The sequence below is a fragment of the Alligator sinensis genome, unplaced genomic scaffold, assembly GCF_000455745.1.
Source record: "Alligator sinensis unplaced genomic scaffold, ASM45574v1 scaffold220_1, whole genome shotgun sequence".
Classification (NCBI taxonomy): Eukaryota; Metazoa; Chordata; order Crocodylia; family Alligatoridae; genus Alligator; species Alligator sinensis.
The window spans coordinates 1,649,342-1,663,834 of NW_005842136.1; the positions used below are offsets into that span (position 1 = coordinate 1,649,342).

Below are 14,493 nucleotides of genomic sequence, written 5' to 3' on the forward strand. Positions count from 1 at the left end.
TACATCAGTGAAGATTTTCTTACATCTCTCAACCAGTCAGTTTTTTGCAGGAATCACACTGTACACACCCAAGTCAGCTTTCTTAGGCTGTGCCTCTTCTGAGCCATTAGATGAGCTGTGAGGTTGTCAGCTGTTACTGAGGAGTTTGGACTACTCAAGTTACAAAATCTGGAAGAGAGATGGGAACTGAAACTGGAGAAGGAGCAAACAAGGACCACCAGTCTTCTGCAACAGCTTTGGAAAGGCAACGCATGGGGAGTAACTAGGTTATTTATGAGAGGACAGATTTGCAAAGCTGAGTACACAGCAAGCATACATGCAAACCACACGCACACACACAATATGCACAACCCAGTTTGTGCGTAAACAAATATCCTGTCTTCTTACAAACATGGGGAATGTGTGATCTAAGCAAAGCACACAGCCAAGTTGGTCTCACATCTGCTCAATACCTGGGGTGGAAGGAAAAGGCAGAATGCCTTCTCTTCCTATATAAAAAACATTTGTACTATGGCAGCTTTGAAGGCCACAACTCAGAGTTCAGCGCCATTGTTTTCAGGGCCACAGTAAGGAAAAAGTCTATGAACTTAAAGGATAGGACAGACTAAGGGCAGGAGACAGGCTATACAATTATCCCCATTTTACAGGTGGAGAGCTGAGGCACAGATGAAGCTTGTCCCTGGCCCGAAATAAAGCCATGAATTGCACTGGGCTGGGACTCAGGAGAGTTGGGCCCACTTCCCACAAGACCAAACTAGTGACAAAAGGTTCCAATCTGCTGTTGGCTTTCTCCAGGCTAACACTCAGTTTCCCCTTCCCATTCTTTGTTATTCTCTCATCTAGCGGCAGCAGTGAATGGCCCTAGGGCAAATGCACCCATACCCATCCTCCAGCGTATTGATCACGCAGCCTGTTAAAATTCTGAGCTAACCTCACAAACCCACTTTGCACAGTTGCAGGCAAGTGAAGGCTCCTCAGCTGAATGCAATACTGTCTGATCTTTAGCTCCAGTACAACCAAGGCTGAACACAACACACCTTTGTCAGTTTTGGCTACATATACTTTTCAGCTACTTTTCGCCTCCCCTGGCAAATATTCTCCATCTTCAATCCTGCCAGCTTGCTGTACTGTGTCAAAGGCATTTCTCAAAAGTACTATGCACACCTAAATGACAGCTAAGAACAGCTGAGGAAGCAAAAGGTCTCATGCAAATGTCAGCATGGCCAAGCTATTACAGGAAGCAAAAGAAAAAGCTGAAACTCAATTCATGCTCATTCTGGTTCACAAGAAGAGGAGTGAAAAACTGGAAGGGGAGCTATCATGCAGTCACAGCAAATAACAGATGAGTATGTGAAGCTACAGAGGAAATGACATGCCAATTCATTTGGAGAACAAGTTTCACCAGTTTGCATTAACTGATTCATTTGGTAAACATGCTGCTCTCTGCTAGCAGAGATAAGGAAGAGAAGCGCAAACACTGCAAACAGGACCCTGTCAAAAGCCCAGACCCAAACACCAGCAAGTTTGGGGAAGGTATGGAGTACTGGCTTTGTGTCAAAATAGAAATGCTCCAACCACCACACCTCCTGAGCTTCAAGTGGAGTTTCAACTTATTCCCTGCAGCTCTTCACAGAAATTCTTATCAATGGTGGTTTTTATGTTTTTGTTTCTTTTTTACTGAAGGCTTCTATCCTGTAACCTTAAGTAATGATAGACAGGGTACATGTTACAATGTTAACTAGCATGCTGTAGGTCTTTCCTTTCAACTCACTTTGGAACGCAGACACCTGAGTGGCTAACAAGGCACTGAGCTGGGACTTGGGAGACCTATTCCATTTCCCAGCCCTGCCACAGACCTGCTGCAGGGTCCTGGGCAAGTCACTTCATCTCTGTACTGGTTTCTCCTGCTATTGTTTTTGTAGCTTACCTATTAGAATGTAAACTCTTCAGCGAAAGATGCGTCTCTTATAATATATTTGTACACTGCACAGTCACAAATATATTTTGTATATTTCTCAGCTGAGAAACCCTGGCCGTTCCTCTTATACTTTTTTTTTAAACTGTTTTACATAGTAGCAACTAGGAACCATATTCTAGACTAAGATATCTTCCCCCATGTCAACCACTGTTCAAAACACAGCCGGGGCCTGGGGTGGGGGCAGCTTTGGGGGAGAGAGAAGGTATAAAAATGCCATATTTACTTGCATAGCAGCACATGAACCTCCTCCCCTCCAACCCCCAAATTAGTTTGTCAAAATTGGGTTGTGTGTCTTAAGCAGGGGAGCTAATATTCTGCCCAGAATAGAAGCATGGAGGCACTGCAAGATGGCTGCTGCTTCTGCATGTAGGGAGAGGAAGAGCCCAGTCTTCAGCAGCAGCTGCCACAGTTTTAACCTTTTCACAGCAGAACTGAAGCAATCTGCAGCTCATTCCCTTTCCTGCTTAGGCAAAAGCAATCCATTCAGCTGCAAAAAGGTTCAAACTGTAGCTTTCGCCTAAACAGGAAAGAGATGGTAAGTAATCTGAAGATTGGACACTCTCCCTGCTTCATGTTGCCATAACTCTGGAATAATCTTGTCTTCTTCTGCCATCCCAAAAGCAGAATCTATGTCCCATTTGGGACCACATGGTGTTACAGGAAATACAGTGGATATATATATATATATATATATATATGTTTTTTTGCTTCTTCCATGAAAAATACAGATGGCACTCAGAAAGGGTCCTGAGTATTTGTAAGCAAACTGAAACAACAGTGCAATATAAACTCCCCACCTTTTTGATGTGCTTGCCTCTTACATGGCAATAAAAAGACACTGAAAGTGAATCAATGGCATTGTGGAAGAAACCACAAAAAAGTTAAACAGCTAGAAAAGAAAAAGGAGGGAGAGGCTTGGCCAAGCAAGACACCAAAGTGAGAAGGCTTTCTGATACCCAAACCTGTACCAGGTGTCCAAAATTACCCCTAGTTCTTTCAGTATAAGACAAGAGTGAAGATGGCATATAACCACTCCTTCCACCCTAGTTCCTGAATAGTGCCCAGTTTCATAGAAGGGATCAATCTGGTGCATGGTATGAAGATTTTTAAAGATTCCCTACAATATAAGACTTAAGCTAATTCTGAAGTGTTTGGAATCCTTGCTCAGACATTTTACATTTGAGGTGAACGCATCTCTAATTTTTGTTTTTAATTACTACTTTCTTTTTATAAACGTTTTCTTAACTCCTTATGGAAGTGCAAAAGAACTGATAAAGAAATTATACAGATGGGCTGATCATTTTACAAACATAAACATTTGCTGATCAGCTGATGTAAAATAGTATTGCTCCATTGAAAGGCACTATACTGAATTACACCTTCTGAATATCCTGGTGGGTGGGTATATACGTATATGAGAAAGTGCATGTGCATGCCTCATGCACACCACTAAGGTAAGTAGACCAGGCAAGTAATAAAAAGTAAATTTGCTAAGTTTATTTTAAGGAAAAGCAAACTGACAAAACAATTTCCACCATGTGGCATCAGAGTGACACCTATATGAGGCTTCAGCAAGGCTGAAACGTTTACACTGACTCTACAGACTTGAGCCAGAGGAGGAACTGAAAGCATTCTCTAAAGCAGGGGTGGGCAAAATGCGGCCCGGGGGCCAGATGCGGCCTGCCAGGCCATTCTATCCGGCCTGCAGGGCCCCTAAAAAAGTTAGAAAATTAATACTAAACTGCCCTGGGCTGCCTGTCATGCGGCCCTCAATCGCTTGCCGAAACTCAGTAAGCGGCCCTCTGCCCAAAATAATTGCCCACCCCTGCTCTAAAGAAACCGGTAAATGGGAGGAGGGAGGGGGAAAGAACACAGCTATAAAATCACTGGCAAATATGTTGCTAGTGTCAGAGGAATGGTGATATGAAAGATTTCTGGGTTCCAGTCCACATTCTGCAATGTAATTCAGTCACAGAAACTTCTTTTCAGGGTTTTCCCTATTTCCCCTCTAGTCTGTTCCTTCTCATTTCTACCCCCTTCAGGTTTATTATTCTTGTCCCAGCCTCTCCCTTAGGCAGCACTGGTCTCCACCCACTCCTGCCTCATCATTCTAGTCTCTATCTTCAATATCCTTATCAGGTCTTCCCCTTCCTGGTTCTCCATACCAGTCTCCTCCACCCCCAAAACTTGCCCAGACAATGCCAGTCTTCAAAAACTGGCCCCTCATTTAATTTCAATCTCTACTCACCAGTCCCAAATCCTATTAATCTTCCAAAATTTAGTCCCAGTTTCCTCACCCAAGCAATCCAGTTCCCTGCTTGCTCTCTCCATATGCATTCTGTCTCCCCTTTTTTATTCAGGCTCCTATTCTCACCTTCCATTAAGCCCTGTCCCAGTTACCATCTTTTCAGGCTAGTTCCTGTCTCACTCAATGCCAACCCCTCCCAAAGTCCTTGTCCCAATCTGCTCTTTCTACCACTGTTCCCAGGTCGAGATGTATTCTCTTATGCTAAGAACAGACAATAAAAAAATCCAAGGCTGAATCTTTGCAGTTTAATCTAAGCTGCGTAGATTGAACCGATAAGCAAGTAAAACAGACGTGCACTTTTGATTACGGAAATGCAGCAACATGCCTGCAGTGGCTCAGGCCAGAAGCTGGAGCGAGTGCTAGAGCACACCTCTGTGCTTGGCTGAGCAGACATCTTGAGCCAAAGCTAGCCCACCCACCTGTGGGCGGGGGGTTTGCAGGGGAGGTGCAAAGCATCCTGGGATGCTAGGGGACTATGAGTTAACTTGAAACTGGAGGGGATCTGGGACAGAAGTTCAATACACCGATCTGACCTAAATCAGTTAAGTCTGATACTACATCCATCCAGGTTTATCTGAAGCCAGTTTCAGCCATTTTGAAAGCAGTTTATGTGCAGTGAACTTCTGTTGTGTTACAGATTTGAACTAGTTTCTGATCACTTATATTGGTTTATGTGTAATTTCTGTCCCTATCCTTAGAGCATTTAACTCACATTGTTCTCTTGTGCTAGTATTCAGGAAAAACAGGAGCGAGGAGTTCCCTTGTTTTAGGGTACAGTTACACAAACAAGTTACTACAAAGTGAGCTAGGGTGTAAATTTAAAGCACCATAGCTACTTGGCCCTAACTCTCTGCCTGCAGTCTTACCCCTTGATAAGTGTGAGGTATCTTGTTCTTCAAGACCCTCACCTGGCCTACAATGGTTGCAAACAACGACAGAGAAATTCCTGCTCAGACCCTACAACCTTGGGCTGAAGCTTGCTCATTACAAATGAAATCTTCAGAGAATTTAATAGAAGACCAGAAGCATAGTGCACAAATAAGTAACCTGGGGCCGATGTGTCTCACGCCTCCCCACAAGACAACACAAAGAGCAGCACCAGGGGGCAGTCTGTGTTACAGAATGCAAGATGTTCTGGGAATTGCAGATCTCCAGTGGCACAGTGGAGTTCGCTGCTGCTGAGAAGAAACTTGCACTCCATTTTTTGGCCACTAAAGCAAATGACCAAATAACTGCTGATTCCAGCAGCAAAAACATGGGGTAAAAGTGAACCCTGCTGCTGCTCTATGAAACTATGATTCCCAGAACACCTTGCACTCTGTGACACACACTGCCCATGTCATTGCAATGTGCAGCCAGAAGTGCACCAAGTGGGGAACAGAAGAGAAATGCATCCCCAAGCCCATCCTTCTGGTGCCCCTCCCCTTCAGCAGTGCCCGGAGCAGATGCCCACTCTCCCTACACTACTGCTAAAGGGCTCCCAACTGATTAAGGATGGCCTCAGAGTTTTCAAAGGCTTTTAAGCTGGGCCCAGTTTGGGTGAGCTTTTTGTAGGAACAGCAAAATAAAAAGACATCCTCTGCAGAAGGGCAAACCCCTTCTCCTTTGGCAAGGTGCATGATGCTCCAAAGCACAATGGCCCTACAGCATCTCAATGACAGGTTTTTAAGAAATTTTAACACAGGCAAAACATACAAAACCCTACTCTCACCCTCAGAAACGGATTAATTTTTTTCTGTGGAATTTAAAAAAGCCTCAGCCTGAGGCAGACAAACAACATAAAGCATTTCATTTCAAGTGGTTACACTCTAGTAAATTTATAAGCAACTGAAAATAGGGTCTTAGAACGGGAATGCTACCATTCCTGCCTAGAACAACTGTGGAGGTACATAACTTCCCCAGCATGATAGCTTCCATTTAGCCATTTAAACAATAACATACAGAAGCTGGATGCATACAACTTTTATCATCATTTTACACACACACAAACACTGTATTCATAGAACTGTAGAAAATTAGGATTGAAAGAGACCTCAGGAAATCATCTATTCCAACCCCCTTTGACTAGCCAGGCCTTAAAAACCTCTAAGGATGGAGATTCCACAACCTCTCTGAGAAGCCTGTTTCAGTGCTTTCTCCTTGTGAGAAAGCTTTTCCTAATATCCAACCTAAACTTCCCTTGCTGCAACTTGAAACCGCTGCTCCTTGTTCTGTCATCTCCCACCACTGAGAATAGCACTGAAAACAGTATTACTAATATTATAGTTCTTCAGCACATGTATGTCCACAAACATATTTGGTCTGAGTTGTGGACCACACTCAAAATGACTCAGGTTTTAAATTTCATGCAAAAAAAACAAACAAACAAACAAACAAAAAAACCCCAAAAAGGTTTTATATCTTTGAAAGGGGGCTAGATGGCACTATAAGTTAATATACAAGCCCTTCACCTTGGGAAGTTTCAGTTCAGCTCAGCTGTAAGTGGCCAATGAAGGAGCACATGTTTTCTAGACTACAGTTAATAATTCACAAGGATTCATTTATTCAGCAGATTTCCTCTTTACTTAATTAGGACTGGTTTCCAATAATTTAGTCATCCTTCAGAACTAAACACGGATTGCTTCAGTAAATAAATACTTTGCTTTCAAACATATAAATAATAAAACATCTCTCCCACATATTTAGCCTATATTTTTCTTGTAATTCATCTGATTACTTCTAATTAGCCCTCCCACCACCACCAACTTGGTCTCCTGCTAGATTCCTTTGTGAACGGAGGTACCCTCCCATGACAGCTGCAGTCCAAGGGGAACAATGCTGAAGTGACAGTCACTCAGCTGATTCCCCAAATTCCTCCTGGCTTCTATCAGGGACACATTCTGTAGGGTGCTGTGCACTCTGGTCCCAGTCCAGTGAGCAGAGAGAGGTAGTTAGCTGTGTTAGCCTAAACTCAGGCAGAAGGCAGGGTAGATTTGCACTTTATAGACTAAATCAGAAGTGTATACCATAAGCTTTTGTGAGCCAAGGCTCACTTCATCAGATGCTGCGAAAGGATATGCACAGAGCAGCATATTAAATGGAGAGAGCAGTTTCCAATCAATCATTCAAGGATGTGATAGTAGCAGAGAGCCAGCAAAATCAGGAAGGCTAGTCATGTGCTGAAAGTCATGTGCTGCACTGAGGTCAAAGAACTCAGTACCTTGCAGAGTCAACCTGTTTGTGAGGTGATTACCTAGGAGGCGAAAGCTCTGCCGGAAAGTCAAACCCAAGCCATCAGGAATTCAGACCAGCAGCCTAAGAATCTCCCCACAGCTGCCAGTCTCCCTCCTCAGTTTAGCATGCCATAGCCACAGCCTGTTCCCCATCCTCTGCTTCTTCACCAGCTTTATATTCCTGTCCCCTGCAAAAATATAAAAAAAAAATTACTCACACATGTGGAATGGTCTCTACTGGCTTGGGGTGGGGCAGGGAGGATGTGCACTGTAGCTGCTACACATCTGCCTCCAGGGAAGGCCAGCATCTGGCTCTATCCTTCACATCCAAATATTCCATCGCCGCCCCCGCCTCTCCCTGCTAACCCATTACTTGACAACGGCTTACATTTTTAGCTCTTCTATGCTTTCCCCCAGCACTGAATCCCACCAGATCCCCAATGGTCTGCATTCTTCCTTTGCAAACTCTCTTCCTAGGAAACTTCTTCTAAAAGAGTCACAAAAACTTGCAGTGAAAACTGTTCTGCCAAGAAGCAAAGCAGTCACAGCAGGGGAGGAAAGGCAGCAGCAAGATAAGAAAAGACCAAAAAGAGAAGAGGACTGAAATGCTTCCACTTCTCCCACTCTCCCCTTCACTTTTTGACTGCAGCTGCAAACAAACATAGCATTTATTAGGGGATAAACCATTTTTTTTCCTAGGATACAGTACAGTCATACAGATGTCCATGTCTCTTGTCCTGGAATAAATACTTTAAAAGGTTTCCTGGGTAAGAGGTAGTAACAGTTTATCCCAGGATCTTGCAAAGCATATCTGTGCAGGTATCCCAGGACAGTATCATTGTATCAATGGCAGAAAAGCAGCACCTGGATTCAGCCACTCACTAAATCCTGATTAGAAGGGTGATGTGTGTACATGACAATCCCAGGATATTTTTGTTCTGCAACAAACACAGGCACAAATTATCCAGGGATAAGTGCAAAATCCATTCCTAGCCTTCATGAGCCTGCAACAAAATAGTTGAGTCGCCTACTGTAGGTCACATGACTAAATCCAGCTGCTAATGGTCTAAAAGACTGAGGATTGGAAACCTCTCTCTCCCTTTCACCCCAAACTGAACTGTGCATTCCCAAGCAACAGGGACACCAAACACTTTTCTAAACACTCTTTGCCATTTGATGTCCCAAACACAGACAATATTCAAAAGATGTGAATAACGCTTCTTTACTTTCCTAACAGTGACTTAACAAAAAATGGCCCCCAGAAGTTCCCACAGGGGTTTGCAATCTCTCAGTGTTTAGCATAACATCATGAAACTTTGTTAACTCCTTAGTCTAGGCAGATGAGTAGAAGTTTACTTCCCTCTAAAATAACCATGTGAGAAAAGCATAACCATCATTAGAACAGCCATGCAGAGAGGCCTCAACCAGCTCAGGATACCCGTGGCTCTAAGTGCTGTATTGACATATGACAGAATATCTCTGCCCAGCAAACTTACCTTCTAAAATGGAAAAGCCCAAAGACATAACAAGTGGGTGAAACAAATAAGAGAGTTGGATGAGAGACTAACAAAAAATAATAGGCTGTTTGAGCCCAGACTAACCATGTGTGCCATTCTGAGCTAATTAGGATCATCTCATTTTACCACCTGCAGAGGGCAGGTTTACATAAGCATCATGACCAAGAGGAATGTGAAGGAAGGAGAAAGTGGGAATGTACTTGTGGGAAAGCAGATAAGCAATCAATGGGTGGGCGGAATGGATGGAGGAGTTCCAATGCCTGGATGAGAATAAGGTGGGCAGGAAAATGCAGGGGTAAAAAGCGTGCTGCAGAAATAGAAAAGCACCTTTACTGTACCTGTAACGATCTTAGCCTATTCATGCTTCATATCAGGTTGATCCTAAGTTAACCTTTAATAATATACAGAGCCCGACTCTCTCATGCCTCAATAATCCTCATTCTAAAAAGCATTCACTGAAAAAACATGGCAGTTCTTCCACGGCATTCATTTTTCATGCATCTGACCTACTCAGTCATGACACTTAAAAACAGGAAAGACCTACTGCTGGCAGTCACCTAGGGTATCTCCTCATCAAGGAAGGAATTACTGTCACTTTAAAGCATGTGACTGTGCTACCTTAGAAACAATGCTCCATCACAACTAAAAGGCTGTACAGAAAAAGGCAAAAGCGAGCATCTTTACTGACATACATACCTTTCAGTGATGTGGAAATAACACTATAACACAGAGGTATGCTCTAGCTTCCCTGCTCAGATACAGGTTGCTACCTGACTATGAATGGGAATCATGAAGCATTCACCTGGAGACGGACACAAGTCTGGTCCCATTCCTCAGGAGAGGCTTTGAAAAGTTAGCCCTGACTCAGCAAGGAAACATGTGCTTCAGTCTCATTATTGACGTCAGACCATTCTCAGAGTAGCCTGGTACGCCCACTTTGGCCCAGTGGGTCCGATTGCACAAGAGGTGGGGCACTGAACAGTGAGGTCCTACGGGCCTGCTGTGCACTCCTGTTACCAAATGCTTTGCTTTGGTAGTTTTGAGCAGCTTGTTATTTCAGAAACTAAAAGGGAGTGGTGACAGAGGGAGGGGAAAGAAGTCAGATATCAGCTGCTCAGATCCCATGGTGATGACTGCAAGATTAGTCTAGTCTCAAAAAGGTCAACTGTCTTCTTAAGCGTAGTGGCCCATTTGGTATGTTTAAGTGTGCTAGTCCATGGCATACAAGAGACGGATGTGTCTAGTATCACATCCATCTGTTTCTAACTTCCCAGCCTGAATAGACAGGCATCTAACTTGTGGGATGCCTTAACCTCTCTGCCACCCGCTTTAAAATTAGTTGTCTAAACCAAACTGGTCAAATCGCTACTTAGCAATAGCCATCTGCATAATCCAACTTAAATTAACATGTATTGGGCCATAGGCACAGACTGGTCTGATTTTTAATATTAAATTGTGCCTGGTTCATGCTTTCTAACTTAAAGGAACACTGACCATGGAGTTTTTTTTCCATGAATGGCACTAGAAGACTGTTTTAGCTTGGCTTTGGCTTCAGCGTTGCTTGTATTTATATTTAGTTTGTGTGTTTACTTTCCAACCCTGTATATTTGACCAACGGGAAAAAATGCGGAGTAGCAACTGAGAGGGTACATATTTAACATGCATCACCCATATTTATTCTTTTAAATCATCCTTTGCCTTGTCTCTGCTCTGGATATTTATTTTTGTACTACTTTTAAGGTTTTGAGGATTTCATTTTTACTGGATGCAAGAAAGTGGAAAACCAGGTAAATGAGTTACCCCGCAACAATGGAGGACAGCAAAAGCCAAGATTCTTGCTAGGACCATGAAGAATCAACACTAAAAAATGCAGAGTTACAGCAGCAGTGACATTGGGTGCCCAGGTAACCATCAGTATGTCTGTGCAGGGGAATTTAGGGGTATGCTCTCAGTAGGATAACTTATTAATGCCTTGGAAGGTGGCTAAGGAAGGTACAACATGCATCCCTGCCCACCCATTGTGCCCATTGGATATACAGACCCTTGGCCACACTGTGATTGTGTCTATAACATGTACCATGATAACACCCATAGGCAGAACAGGTACCTTAAGCTAGGTACAGGCATTCAAAAAGCCCCAGGCAGAATTGATCCAAGTTACACGGTTTTCTGTAAGTGGAGTAGTTTTGATCAGTAGCAAACAGAACACGCATTCGCCCCTTGGTTGGGGGGTGCAAATCTTAGACTGGATTCCGCCATTTTTAAACCAGTCTATGTGCGCCGAACTTCTGTTCTGGGGATAGACTAGTTTCTGAACACTTAAACTGGTAAAAGTATAATATCTGTACCCTGCCCTAACGTGCTAACTACTATACACACTCAGTTTGTGCTCCTAGTAGGTTGCAGTCCCATATCACACTCTTGGATGGAAGAATGTCACAGTACATCCATGGGAGTGGTCCTAGCAGCATTTTCAACCAAGTCCTGTGGACGTATGGAGGGTAGAAGCCAGCCGCACTCTTCTACTAGTTCATCACAGACCACCAGGGTTTTGCCAGTTCCTCATGGTTTTATCATTAGTGTCATGCTATTTGATGTTTTTCTTAAAATCCCAGCTCCTGGAGTCATGTGACTACATAAGACTTCAAGCCCTCATTTAAGAGAAAAACAACCAACCAAACACCCCACAATATGACACCCCCCACAACCTCCTTCTCCCCCTACACACACTCCATATTCTCCATAACTATGAAAATAAGAACCCCAGAAGGGAAATAAGAGAATCTTAAAAATCTCATATTTAAGCAAGCCAATGGCAATTCAAGGTTTCATAGATCAGAGCTGTCCAACTGACAGCACCCACAAACCACATGAGGTCCACCAAAAGGTTAGCATGCAGCCCACAGTTTCCATCTGGCTGCCACTCCTTACCCTCCCCCAACTGCTCCTATATGATGTAAAAATTACCAATCTAAACACCCTGGGGATGGGCATTATACATAAATGTTTAAGATGATGTGGTTTGTGAACCCAAAAAGGAATCATTCACATTTCCAGTGCTACGACTATTTCAGAATGCATTGCTATCTAACCCAAGTCCTGTCATCTGCTGACTGAAGGGTTTTAGTTGGTGCATAACCTGAATGTGCTCCATATATCCTCAAGACAGACATTTCTAAGTATTGCCTCGACATGTTGGATACTTGCTAAGTTTATATTCGAGTAGACCACAGAGGATAAGAACCAGATCTCTGACTTTTGGAGAAACTCCAACATTAAGTGTCATTGAAATGGACACATTTCTGAAAGCATTTCATTTTTTTTTAATGCACTGGCAAGTTCTGATCAGCTCTAGAAAGGGCTTCTAAAAGTGAAATGAAAAAAAAAGTGCAACAGCAAAGGGGCTAATGTAAGATCTTGAAAAAGTTAACCCCAGGATCTGCAAAGTGATGTCACAGATTAAGAGCAATCTATTCTGAGGAGCAGGTTTGCCTGGAAAAGCCAGTCTCCTCCTCGAACCAGTTAGCTCTGATCTGCTGAGTTGCAGCTGTGATGCTTGCCCTCTGGTGAGCCTCTTGCTATTTGTTTACTCCTGAATGGAGCTGTCATTTGGAAAGTTTCTTCCAAGGGGAAACACTGCCTTAGTGACAGGACAGTCCTTTGCTAAAAAGCCCCAGGACATTAAATAAATAAATAAATAAATAAACACACTGCAGTGAGCCGGTCCAGGTCACTCCCCCGCAAAACAGTAATAATGAATGCAACAGGGGAGCTCTTAATTGTGGCTTCAAATCTGCTCCAGGTCCACAGTGCCTAAAAAACCCCAGTTATCATCCAATAACTGCCCATCCATTTACATGAAAAAAAGATGTGGCATGGGGTTGTTCCTCAGTGTGGAGACCAGAATTTGCAAGGTGTTTAGACAGCTAGGAGACAAGTAGGAGACAAGTGTGTATAATCCTCCCCTTCCACACACACACACACACACACACACACACACACACACACACACACACTTCCCTACAGAGATGTAATCTATTTTTAGGCACTTAAATAGCTTTTTAAAGTATTCTCCCAAGCACTATCATCATTCCCAGGCAACATTATGAGTGCCCACCTTTGAAGAGGGGGCAAGGAGACTGAATGGATATCTGAACTCCAGTGGACCCTCTTGGCCAAAACAGGCGGGAGTACAAGCAAGCAGCAATAATGAGCTTGCTCTCATCTAAGCCTTGTGCCTGTAGGGCCAAAATACTTCTAACCAGGCCATCATTAAAAGGAAAAAGGAAAAAAAATCCACAAGGAGATCAGCATGTAAGGGATCTTTCCCCACAAAAAAGGTCCCAGTGTTTCCAGTGCATTGTGAACTTCAGCAAGTGCTACCATCAGCCTGAAGGTTCAACAGTTCTGCTGATGGCAAGAGCCCAGGCAAAACTTTAATCAAATCCAACAGCCTCCCTCAACTCCTCCTTCCTCCCCACCCCAAAAACCTATCAATCCTTGTGGAGCCTACTAAAGGGATGCTATAGGCAACTCATCTCAGTAGCCACTTCAAGCGATGTTGCCTTTTAAAGAGGCACACATTTGATGCATTGCCCTTTTTAAGGATCACAAGTAATTTCAGCTGCAGTGGCCTGACCTGTTTGGCAGTAGCTAGCTGACATCAGCTGCCTCCAGAAAAAAAAGAGCTTTGAAAAGACATGACGGCAAATGGAGAATGAGAGGCGGGGTGCTGAGAGTGCAGAGAGTTAAAGGGGTGGTCCAAGCATCTCAGTAACAGGCTAGTTGTCTCTGCTGCTCTGTGCCTGGGATTCCATCTCATTACCCTGTTTCCTCTGAGCTGATTGGAAAGTGGCCTTACGTCTGGAAAAGGCTGTAAGCATCTTACATGCATCTGTTCCACCTAATCCCCAATAAACTAGTGCCTGTGTGTGTTCAAGGGGGAGGGGGGGGGGGGATGGGAAAAGGGGTCCCATTGGTGTGGTCCGGGGGTTGTGAAAGGGGGGGGGGGGGGGGGGAATGTGAAAAGGGCTCCCATGTGTGCTGCCATGTGGCAGCAGGCAGGGCTGTACAAACTACGCACACACTTTCTGCAGTTGTGGGCTGGCTGGGTGCAGAATTTGATGAAGGGGTGCTAAGGGGAGGAAGCTGCATATTCCTCCTATTCTGCCCCTTTCACAACCTCATGGTCTCTTTCCTCTTCCGACTGAGAAAAAGAAGAGGTGGGGGGCAGGGGAGGTATTACACAGCTTTGCTGCAATTCAGCTCTACTTAAGCCACTAATTTTCCCCTTGCTAATCCTGTGTTATCCCAAAAGAATGATGTCCAATTCCTGAAGGGGAAAAAAATCCCTCAAGGCCCTAGACAGTTTGCCTGAGGACTTGGAATTTCTAAGTGCAACTCAAGGGTCCTTCTTCCTCTTCCCTAACATAGCCATCTAGCAGCAGGCAGGCAGATTTTCAGCCAGCTTTTAATAGC

General features: G+C 43.9%; 1 long non-coding RNA gene across 1 annotated transcript in view; it reads right to left on the bottom strand.

The window, feature by feature from the left end:
- LOC112550532 overlaps positions 1-9,845 on the bottom strand; it is a 33,807-nt gene extending 23,962 nt beyond the window's left edge. Inside the window, exons 1-2 of the long non-coding RNA XR_003094427.1 lie at positions 9,712-9,845; positions 7,519-7,686 (exon numbers count right to left, since the gene is read on the bottom strand). This is a non-coding gene — a long non-coding RNA (uncharacterized LOC112550532). The remainder of the gene's footprint in view (positions 1-7,518; positions 7,687-9,711) is intronic.
- Between the last annotated feature and the right edge of the window lie 4,648 nt (positions 9,846-14,493).